Genomic DNA, 10986 nt, shown 5'->3' with positions numbered 1-10986 from the left:
AAACACTCAAACGTTGTTGCCGTCAGAATTTACGATGAATTCGACGGGGGTGTGGGGCAAAAACAAACAAGATAAACTCTAAAGATGAAATGTCTGTACCGCATATTAATTTACGGCTTTTACTATGGCGAAGGTGTTTACCTCTTGAATATTAATTTAGCCATTCGTAGTTACCGGCTTTGGACGTCCTGTAACTTAATCTAATTAAATATTCATGATTCCACCTTCACCACAGTAGGATTCGCTGATTCGTCCGCTGGCTAGCCCCCACCTTACCTACGCCCGCCTTTCAGCCAACCACTTAAGTGTATGGTACGAACGTAACGTTACTTAATTAATATTCATGAATCAAGCCTTCACCATAGTAGGATTCGTACGCAGTCCTCCCCGTATGTGAATATGGTTCGTTCCGCTGGTGTTCAGACAGAGCGCAAACCAGCGTTGTAAAGCCACTGAATCTGAATGGTTCAACAGTGGACTGCACGCGTATCATATAAAACTCAATACTTATCTTAGTGCAATGATTTCATTATTGTCTGCGGCTTTTTGTGGTGCGTTGCACTTAGAAATTGTGCAATGTTGTTGCCGGTGTCGTGCCGAACTCTTATAGGATAACTTGCAGACTGATGTTTAAGAACTGACTTCCCTTTAAAAAGTAGGACCAAGCATTTCATGTTACAGGTAAGATTGATATGATTTTATATCTTGCTAAGAATTTTCTCAAATGCATGACACGAAAAAAGTGTGTGTGTATATATATATATATATATATATATATATATATATATATATATATATATATATATATATATTATTATTATTATTATTTTTTTTTATATATATATATTTACCATAGTAGTACCATGGTATTCTTTGAATGTCTTTAGAGTACCATGTAAATATCATAGTTATGGTAATCATTATGTACCAGTGCAAAATCTCTTGAAGCTAGACAGTATCAGAGATGATCACTTTTGTCATAACAGCTTGTTTTGATAGTTGTTGTCATTGCTTAGGCTATCATTATAGTTAAACACAGCTTATAACAGGATTGTATCACTAAATGTTTGGGGCATCATTGTTGTAAACAGTAACAGAACTCTCACACTGTGTGTTGTGCATCGGAGATGATTTTTGCAGCATTCGTCACTTACATTTTAATATACTTGCATTTTACAAAGTGAAGAAAGGGGGTTAGTATATTTCAAGGCAATTTTTAATGAGTGCTCTGTTTGCATGGGCATGAGCTCTGGTCCGGATACATCTGTGCTAGATCCTCCTTCATTAGGATGCCAGACTTCCCAAAATGTAGCCCTTCAGGAATGAGGATTTGATGACAGGTATATTATTTAATTTATCAGGTTAGGGTGAGGAGACTCAGACGATGTATTTTGTAGTTGTTGCACACACAAGCCAGTACTAACAAGACCTTATGGGACTTCACACTTGACTGTTTTGAGTAGAATGTGAACATTTGCTCATTTTTCAAGGTGATGATTTTGGTGCTGAAAGCCTCTGTTTGGTTAGCCTGACTTTGTTGAACTGTTGGACTTCCTTTAAAATGTATCTTAAAAGGAAAAGAATGAATAGCCTGTTAAACATTAGACTGTAAATCTTTTGTGAATATTGATCAAGTGACATGCTTATCAAAAAGCTGATTTTGTGGCTGTCATCTGCTTTTGCAAGAAAATTGACTTTAACATTGAGCAACACTGACATGGCATCACAATCATGTATTGTTAAATCTTTTGTGTCTGGTTATAGCCGTTATTATCAGGGCATGTGGTCAGTGCATTGTCTTATTCTATTATGGTTCTAACAGATTAGTTAGTCATGTTAAAGGAATAGTTCACCCAAAAAATCATTAACTCACCCTCATTCCGGACTTTCTTTCTTTTGCAGAACACATCAAGACAAAGAAGATTTTTACAAGAAATCTCAACTCTGTAGGTCTGTATAATGCAAGTGAATGGTGACCAAAACTTTGAAACTCCATAAAGCACATAAAGGGAGCACAAAAGTAATCCCAAAGACTCCTGTGGTTTAATCCATGTCTTCTGAAGTGATCTGATTCACTGCACATCTTGCCATTGCAGTTTCTAGGCACGATCGCGATTTCAAGCTTGATTACATTTCCTATTGTTTGATGAATGTGCAGAGTGCTACATGGCACTAGAAAGTGCAATTGAGCTTGAATTCATGATCACCAAGGAGACTACTGATGTCAAGAGGCTGTATATAGTGAGAAAGGGATTATATTTTGGACTGTTCTCATGGAAAATTGATTGTATCGCTTCTAAAGACATGAATTTAAACACTAGAGTCGTGTGGATTAATTTGATGCTGCCTTTTATGTGCTTTTTAGAGCTTAAACATTTTTGGTCACTATTCACTTGCATTGTATGGACCTACAGAGCTGAAATATTCTTCTAAAAATCTCAATTTGTGTTCTGCAGAAAAAGAAAGTCATACACATCTGGGATGACATGAAGGTGAGCAAATGATGAGAGAATTTTTGGGTGAACTATCCCTTTAAACTGTTACTTTACTCTCAGTTTAAGTTTATTTAGGATGTTTAAAGTGCCATTAAATAAATAGTGTACTTCTTTGAAACTTCTCTGTCTACAAGGCATCAATCTTGAGTTCATTGTATGCTTGTCTGGATGGTCACTGGAGGAGTTTATTGTTGCTTCGCACAGAGGGAGATTATTGAAGTGTTTGGAGAGATACCTAGAATCCAGTCCTTTTTTCTGGCACACACCTCCCATGCCTGACACACACACACACACACACACACACACACACACACACACACACACACACACACACACACACACACACACACACACACACTCATGTTGTGTTTCCATGTTTTATGGGGACTTTCCATAGACATAATGGTTTTTATACTGTACAAACTTTATATTCTATCCCCTAAACCTAACCCTACCCCTAAACCTAACCCTCACAGAAAACATTCTACATTTTTACATTTTCAAAAAACATAATTTAGTATGATTTATAAGCTGTTTTCCTCATGGGGACTGACAAAATGTCCCCACAAGGTCAAAAATTTCGAATTTGACTTTCCTTATGGGGACATTTGGTACCCACAAAGTGATAAATACACGCCACACACACACACACACACACACACACACACACACAGTACATTCACTCACACACACAGTACATTCACTCAAGCACTCAAACAAACCTGTAACTTCTAGAGTCCATGAATACTCTTTTTATTTAAAAAGAAAAAAACCTTAAGTCTCCATAATCAATCAGGTTAATGAACAGATAAAGCAAAGACAGTGGAACACAGTTATGTTCTATTTAACGTCCTGCTGACTTCCTCGCTTTAAGCAAATGTTCGGCTGAATCAGTGATGTAATTATGAACTCGAGAAGAATTTGCATAAAGACTTTAAGTTTTATCTGACTATGACCCCATAACCTAAAACCAATATGGAAAATTAACAGATGCTAGTGACACTGGATTACATTCACCATGACACATCAGATCAACTTTATTTATTTATATATTTATTAATGCTGCTTGCTAAGGCAAGCATCACTATTAGGCTACTATTGCTCATACTGTTGGTTAGGGATTTTAACAAACACTCCTAACTTCCAAACATATCTTGTCCTGTACCATTTGTGCTACGGACATGAAAGATACCTCAAATCATGCAGCTTGTTGAGAAGAGGTGTGCTATTACTTTTCCAAGTGACTGGTCTTATGATTTTCATTGGAGGAGTGACCTGAGCCATTTCTAGAGACTTGAATAGAGACTTAGTAGTGGGCTCTTTTGACTTGGGCCATTAAGCAACAACCTAGAACACATTAGCAACCACAGCAATGACCTGGCATCGCGGCAGCAAGTTTTGGAAGGTCAAGAACCGCTAACAGTTTCTTCAGAAATTTCAACCCTGTCACATGACAAGTCACTGTAGTAGTATGATATGGTAAAATCGTTGGATTGTACAAAATGTACCGCTTGTACTCCCATAAAGGAAAATAAACGAACGAAATGAACGTGTTATTCTGATTTTCCCTAAGTTTAACCTCAAAATCAAACCTAAACCTAATCATGATTTTAAAAGGAAAACAAATATTGTGTACCATGACAGAAAGTAAATATCGGGGTTTGGAATAAGACGAGAAAAGCGCGTTATAGATTATTAACATACATCAGTCGTTTGTATTGCGTAAATACATAAATATGGAATGAGTTGAGGCCTGGGTAGCTCAGCGAGTATTGACGCCGACTACCAACCTTGGAGTCGTGAGTTCGAATCCAGAGTGTGTTGAGTGACTCCAGTCAGGTCTCCTAAGCAATCAAATTGGCCCAGTTGCTAGGGAGGGTAAAGTCACATGGGGTAACCTCCTCATGGTCGCTATAATGTGGTTCTCGCTCTCGGTGGGGCACGTGGTGAGTTGTGCGTGGATGAAAATAGCGTGAAGCCTCCACGTGCTATGTCTCCGTGGTAACGTGCAAAAAAGCCGCGTGATAAGATGCACGGATTGACGGTCTTAGACGCGGAGACAACTGAGATTCGTCCATTACGCCACCATGAGGACTTCGAGGGCATTGGGAATTGGGCATTCCAAACTGGGGAGAAAATCGGAAAAATAAAATACAAATATGGAAGAAGTAACCAGATTTGAATAGGAGGCTAGGTAAAATGTGATGCCTGTACTGTTTCAATTTGAAACTCTGTTGATTGCTTGGTCTCTATGGGCTTAGATTGAGCTTGTCGTATGATATTTTATGATTTCGCCATCTCAAATTATTACTAGCTGTTTTGAGAAAATGTTGGAAAATCTAGCTAAAATCAATATAATGAGTTTTGCCCCATTTCAACCATCATGTTCATCTCAAACTTGTCTCAAAGAATGAACGTTATTACAACTACATTTTTGCAAACTGACATTTGCTTGCCGAATTTTACATGTTGTTGCAGCTTCCTGCCGAAATTTAGATGAGAAGCGCCACGACAACTATGCGTTTTATTCATTTTCACACATATCACGACTCAAGTGGACTTGACACGCAAGACAGGTTGTCATAGAAGTGACATGAAATGACGTGGTTGCTTCAGAAAATTTGCTTTTCATTTCGCTTTTTGTTTTTTATTGGTTAGGTTTAGCTGTTGGTTAAAGGTAAGAATGTCTGTTTAGTGTCTACCTCTAATTTGATTTTAGATCACTATTGGTTAGGTTTAAGTTTTAGGTTACATTTTCCTCATTAGAACCTCTAATATTCACCTCAAAAACCTTGTCTGATTACGACACCAATTCACTCACTGTTAGCCCTGCTGGACATTTCACTCGGAAACTGCATCGAAACGTGTAATAAGGCATGTAATTACGTTTTGCAGGCTGGTACATCTGAGGCCATTAGCACATGTGTCAAGAGACCAAGTGTGTCACAAACAGCTGTGTGATCCGCACCTCAGCTGGGGTTTATGAGTAAATGTCAGGATGCCAAGACAACAGTGACGGACTCCAGCTCCATACCTCTCATAATCAGCTGCTCGTACAGTCACCAACAAATGCAACAAACATAAGTGACATTGCAGATGGGCCCGAGTCCAGCAACCACATGTCCACTCAACTGATGGGTTTAATGACATATTCCCATGATGATTTTATAGTTCTGCTCGAAATTGTTTCGCCCATAGCAAGTCTGTTTTGTTAAGTTGTTATTTGGCTCACAAATACTGTAATGGTGTTTGTTATTTTATTGTTATTTGGGAGTGTTTAGATTATAAAAATTGGTCCATAAGCATTCCCATTTAGTTGATATGTCCATGGAAAATGCAGATTTTCTGTTTTTAAACAATAAATACTGATTTTCACGTGGCAAAAATGTTATAAAGATATATTGAAGGATGTATCTGAGCCATATCTTGTCTACAGAATATCATAGAGACTTCAGGGTGTTGCTTTCTTGACCTATGTCAATAAGTGACTTCCTAACAAGCCCCAGAATGCCCTGGTTACCAAATAGTGACTTGCTAAAAACACTCAGAACACCCTAGCATCGTTGTTGCAACTTTTATATTCCCAAGCACCACTCTAGTTTCAGTTGCTATTAATACATTTGAAATCAAATAGCCTATATATTGGTATCATACTGGCCAATTATCCACCTTGTTTTCTGGAGTTTGTTGTCTGTCCAAATTGTACTGTACACCAAAAACAGGCTATTAAAAGCTGATGTTATTCTATTGCCATGTGGGACAGTCCCGGAGTATACAGTACCATACAACGTACAACTATCTACTAACATATTACTTTGTAACATCTATTGATATATTTTTTAAAGCGGCAAAGGCCAACTGTGCATGAAAGACTGGTTGATTCTAATCTAAACACATTTTATGCAGCTTGTGACTAAATTGTGAAAGTATGATGATGTCTGTATGCATGTGGTGCAGATAAAAAGACATCACATGATCCAACTTTGACTGAAACATTTGCTTGTCTGACCATCCTGATCATCATGAGGTCATCGGCTGGCCCAGCATGTACTTCCTCTTGTGAGTACTGTAATTTACTGCATTGCTGACTGTTCAATCTTACAGTATACTGCAGTATAACTGTCAACAGCACTGCTGGATAGGGCTGTTTCTACATTTGCACCTATTCAACATCTCAATTAAACATTGTCATTGTCAAGTCATTTCTCTGTAGTTTTGTTTTGGCGGGTGGAGTAACATACTGCATGTACGGCACTTCACAAAAATGCTGACGGCTGCAGTCCAGCCCAACCCAGAAAGATTACAATGTGCACAATTAACCAACTGGCTCTACACTCAGAATGTTTTCACGGCCAGTGTTGGGTAATGTTACTTTTAAAAGTAGCTCATTAGAACATTGTTTTACTCCTAAATAAAGTAACTTAATTAATTACAAAGTTAATTTTTATGGAAAGTAAAAGCTGTTACTTTTGCATTATTTCTCTTCTGCTATGCCATGCATTCCATACAAATAAGCCATGCATTGCATACAAGAGACATTACAGGTCATGCTAGCTACTGTACAACACTCATGTCTAAACAACTAGTAAACAAACAGATATTTAGAAAGTAGGTCTTCAAGTCATATTTGTCAATGACATGAATATGCATGATTTGTTTTTCCATCAACATGGCAGCCAATATGAATAATGAAGAATAACCACTATCTTACCTAAAGCAGCAAAGTGCAACACTTGAACCGGCATCATATACGTCATCATGTGTTGTGCCCATCGACAATGTCAGTTAACTTAAGATGTTTTTCAAAAGTCAGGATAAAATTCAGTGTGGGATGCCAGCTTAACATGTTCAAGGAATGTGTCTGATAATAAATTAATATTTTTCATTTATTCATCTCAGTGCACGCTTGTTTTGAGTTGATCCACGGTGCGTACAGACGCCACTGGTTGATCGCAGGCAACTTCAAAGGCGCATGTTAATACAACTTGAATGGAATCGTTTTAATGCCTCCAAAATGTCATAAAAACTGTTTGTTTCATGAATCAATCTACTTGATTATTATTAAACAAAAATGTAGTATCTTTTTAGAAACTAAGACATTTTCTCTGTGTACACAATCGATGTAGAATGTTGCTTGGAGCCACTGATCGAGAGTCAGCTTTTCATCCCATTCTCTCAGTTACGGGCAGCTGTAACATGGAGCAGTTTGGTTGCATAAGTCAGTAAATTGAGCAAGTATTTCACCTTGTGTATCATGTCGTGGCCAGTGGAAGACTTAGTCTTATAATCCCTTTGCCTAAACACATTTACTGATTTTGTTTAATGCAGTGTGTATCAACATGAATCAATCACATTTCACACAACTGAATGTTGACCTTATATTACGGAAAACGCAATTTTCCCAGCTTGTGTAGCTAATGCGCATGTGCGTTAGCGAGTTGATTGACAGGTGATGTCTGTATCTAAAAGGTGATACCTGATAAGCGGGACTTCCTTTCCACATACATTGACTGTTGGGTGCTAGAGCTTCTTAGTTGGGTATTCCAACTTCTCCCATTCATTTAAATAGAAGTGACTTGTCTCTGTGAATAGTGAATAGTCTCTGGCCTCACAATGCCCATTATGCACCAAGTCTCCTCCCCGAAGTTTGCACACTTTTACTCCTGATTTCTCACAATACACTGAAAGTAGAGGTGTACAAAAGCAGCACGTTACTTTATTTAAAAATGAACTCCGATATTATGGTCTAAAATAACAAAATATTGCGTTACTTTACTCATTACTTGGAAAAGTAATCTGATTATGTAACACACACTACTTGTAACAAGTTACCCCCAACACTGTTCATGGCTGACTGAAGTCTAAATCACGGTATGAGTAATTTTACGTCACATTTTCAGTATATATCACAATATAGTTATATTTGGCCGGAAATTCAACACAAATGTGGTTTAGATATTAAATAGACATGAAATAATGCCTTTTTTTATAATAGTCATATAAAATGAAAGTTACTTAATTTATTTGGAATTGCATTCGATGGACGAACAAACAATAGATTAGCCTAGATTATTTACAACCTGATCACGTAAAATCACGTTAATAAACCTTAATTTTTTCAAAAGGAAATTACATGGCAAGTTGTATGCATCATGGCCGTTTAAGGTGTCTACAACAAACGTGAACATAAAATAAGAACGCTTCAATAATCGACTAGGCTAGCCTAACACTAGCGCTGTCTATTCTGGATGTGGCTGTCTGTGACACAGTTTGAAGGCTATGCTATAGTTTTCTGCACACACACATACAAACACAAACATACAAAATCCTTCCTGCTGGCTTTGAATATTTAAATGGGGTTCAAATTTGCATCCGTATGATGCAGCTGCTTGGAGCTGTTTAAATGAGCCCACTCTTTTTATAACTCGTGTGCATCTCTTTGAGGTTTAATCCGCTCATAATTATCCCATGTTTAAAATGCTCTTTCATTTCTCTTTTTCTGGATACATACTCCTCTTCTCTCTTTGACATTTGTCATTTTCTTTAAAGCATCACAAAATCTATTCAATAAATATTTTATTAGTGGTGTTTGCTAAGGCAAAAACCATTACAATTGCTCATACTTCCTTTTTTTAAATCCCTAATGCTCACTGTGAACTCGGCAACAATAGATTAAAATTGTTCTGTGCTTACCGAGATTCTAATCACTGCCCCTAGTGGCCGAAGCTAAAAGTGTTGTTGAATGTTTGGGCACATGTGAGCCAGTTGTCCACAGAGTTGCGCCAGAATAATGCGCCAATAAATTATTTGCAAATAATTTAATACAGTGAACAATAATGCATATTTTATTGACTTTACCAACTAACCCGAACCCCAACCCTAAATTAAATCCTCAGGAGAGTAAAAATGTAATCTTAGAAGCAATGTCTGATGAATAAAACGGGCAAAAAAATGCCATTACTTTGAAAGAGGGTTTCTAACCATATTTAGGGACCCGCATATCATAGAGACTTGGGCCAGGAAGTACACTGCAAAAAATCATTTTCTAAATTAGTATTTTTGTCTAAACATTCTTTTTTTTCAGAAGTTTATTTGTTTTCAGATAAATCTAACTAAATTTAGTGAGGTTTATTCTTAATGTATGTAATAAGTTTATTATAAAGTATGTTAGAGTATGGCTTATACTGACACCTAGTGGCCTGGATGCTGCATCATTCAAACACAGTAGTTTTCAGGAACCAATGCCATTGTAAAGAATTCACTCTGAACAGTAAACCAGGATTAAATAAATCCCTGAATGAAAGTTTCCAATAACAGGGCAGTTACTGAGATTAAGTGAGTAGTATTCAGCTGGTTATGTGATGCTAAAATGGCAGACCCCACAAGGCACCCCTGCTTCATGTTGGATAAGAGAGCTTTATAAGGCTACCGATATGACTGAACTCTTCAGATGAGTTGTCATGATTTTATACATATGATTCAAATATTACTATTCATTACTTCAAAAGTTAAACTTTTTAAATGAGGACAAAAATTACTGCGTGCACCTTTTAAAGCAATAAAAATAACAATTTGCCCATTCGGTATAAGAAAAATAAACTTATTTCAAAGGGAAATTTTGTCAGATTTCTCTCAAAACAAAACTTAATATTTTATGCCATTTTCAAGTAAACATATTTTAGATATATCAAGTTAGAATATTTCAATATTTGAACTGGAAAACAAGTAAAATACTAATAAACAATGTATTTATTTATTTATTTTGCAGTGTAACTACCTAGCAACCACCTAGAACACCCTAGCAACTGCATAGCAATGTGCTAAAAACACACAGAACACCTTTGCAACCGCATATCAACAGCATGGCAACCACCCACAACAGCCTACCATTGTGTCAGTGAACTTAGCACGAGCTAGCATCACTCGCTAGCTTTTTTTATTGAGGAAATGTAAAAATCTAGTTTAAAATGTTTTATTGAGTTGTTGCATTTCCTTTTAAAAATACTTGTTGTAGTTGTCGTCTTGAACATTCTCTTTTCTACTTGCGTGGATTAATTGCTCAGATGTTCAGTAGTGACTTCAAAGGCTCAAATCTATGCCATTACTTTTCTTCAGGCATCAGAAGCCAATATAAAATCTTGCCCCACACACACACACACACACACACACACACACACACACATGTTGTGTTTCCATGTTTTATGGGGACTTTCCATAGACATAATGGTTTTTATACTGTACAAACTTTATATTCTATCCCCTAAACCTAACCCTACCCCTAAACCTAACCCTCACAGAAAACTTTCTGCATTTTTACATTTTCAAAAAACATAATTTAGTATGATTTATAAGCTGTTTTCCTCATGGGGACCGACAAAATGTGCCCACAAGGTCAAACATTTCGGGTTTTACTATCCTTATGGGGACATTTGGTCCCCACAAAGTGATAAATACACGCTCACACACACACACACACACACACACACACACA

The 10986-nt window shown here is 37.0% G+C and overlaps 1 protein-coding gene across 2 annotated transcripts in view; it reads left to right on the top strand.

Annotated features, from left to right (window-relative positions):
- Positions 1-466: 466 nt before the first annotated feature.
- Positions 467-10986, top strand: part of LOC127631029 (coiled-coil domain-containing protein 120-like) — a 44311-nt gene continuing 33791 nt past the window's right edge. The window contains exon 1 of one of the 2 annotated variants that reach the window (XM_052108972.1): positions 467-681. The gene's annotated coding sequence lies outside the window, so the exon portion shown is untranslated. Of the gene's footprint in view, positions 682-1075; positions 1341-10986 lie in introns of those variants that run through there. The other variant, XM_052108973.1, reaches the window with a different exon arrangement.

Source organism: Xyrauchen texanus, chromosome 37 (genome assembly GCF_025860055.1).
Source record: "Xyrauchen texanus isolate HMW12.3.18 chromosome 37, RBS_HiC_50CHRs, whole genome shotgun sequence".
NCBI classification, from domain to species: Eukaryota; Metazoa; Chordata; class Actinopteri; order Cypriniformes; family Catostomidae; genus Xyrauchen; species Xyrauchen texanus.
This window is presented reverse-complemented; position numbering and strand designations above follow the sequence as displayed.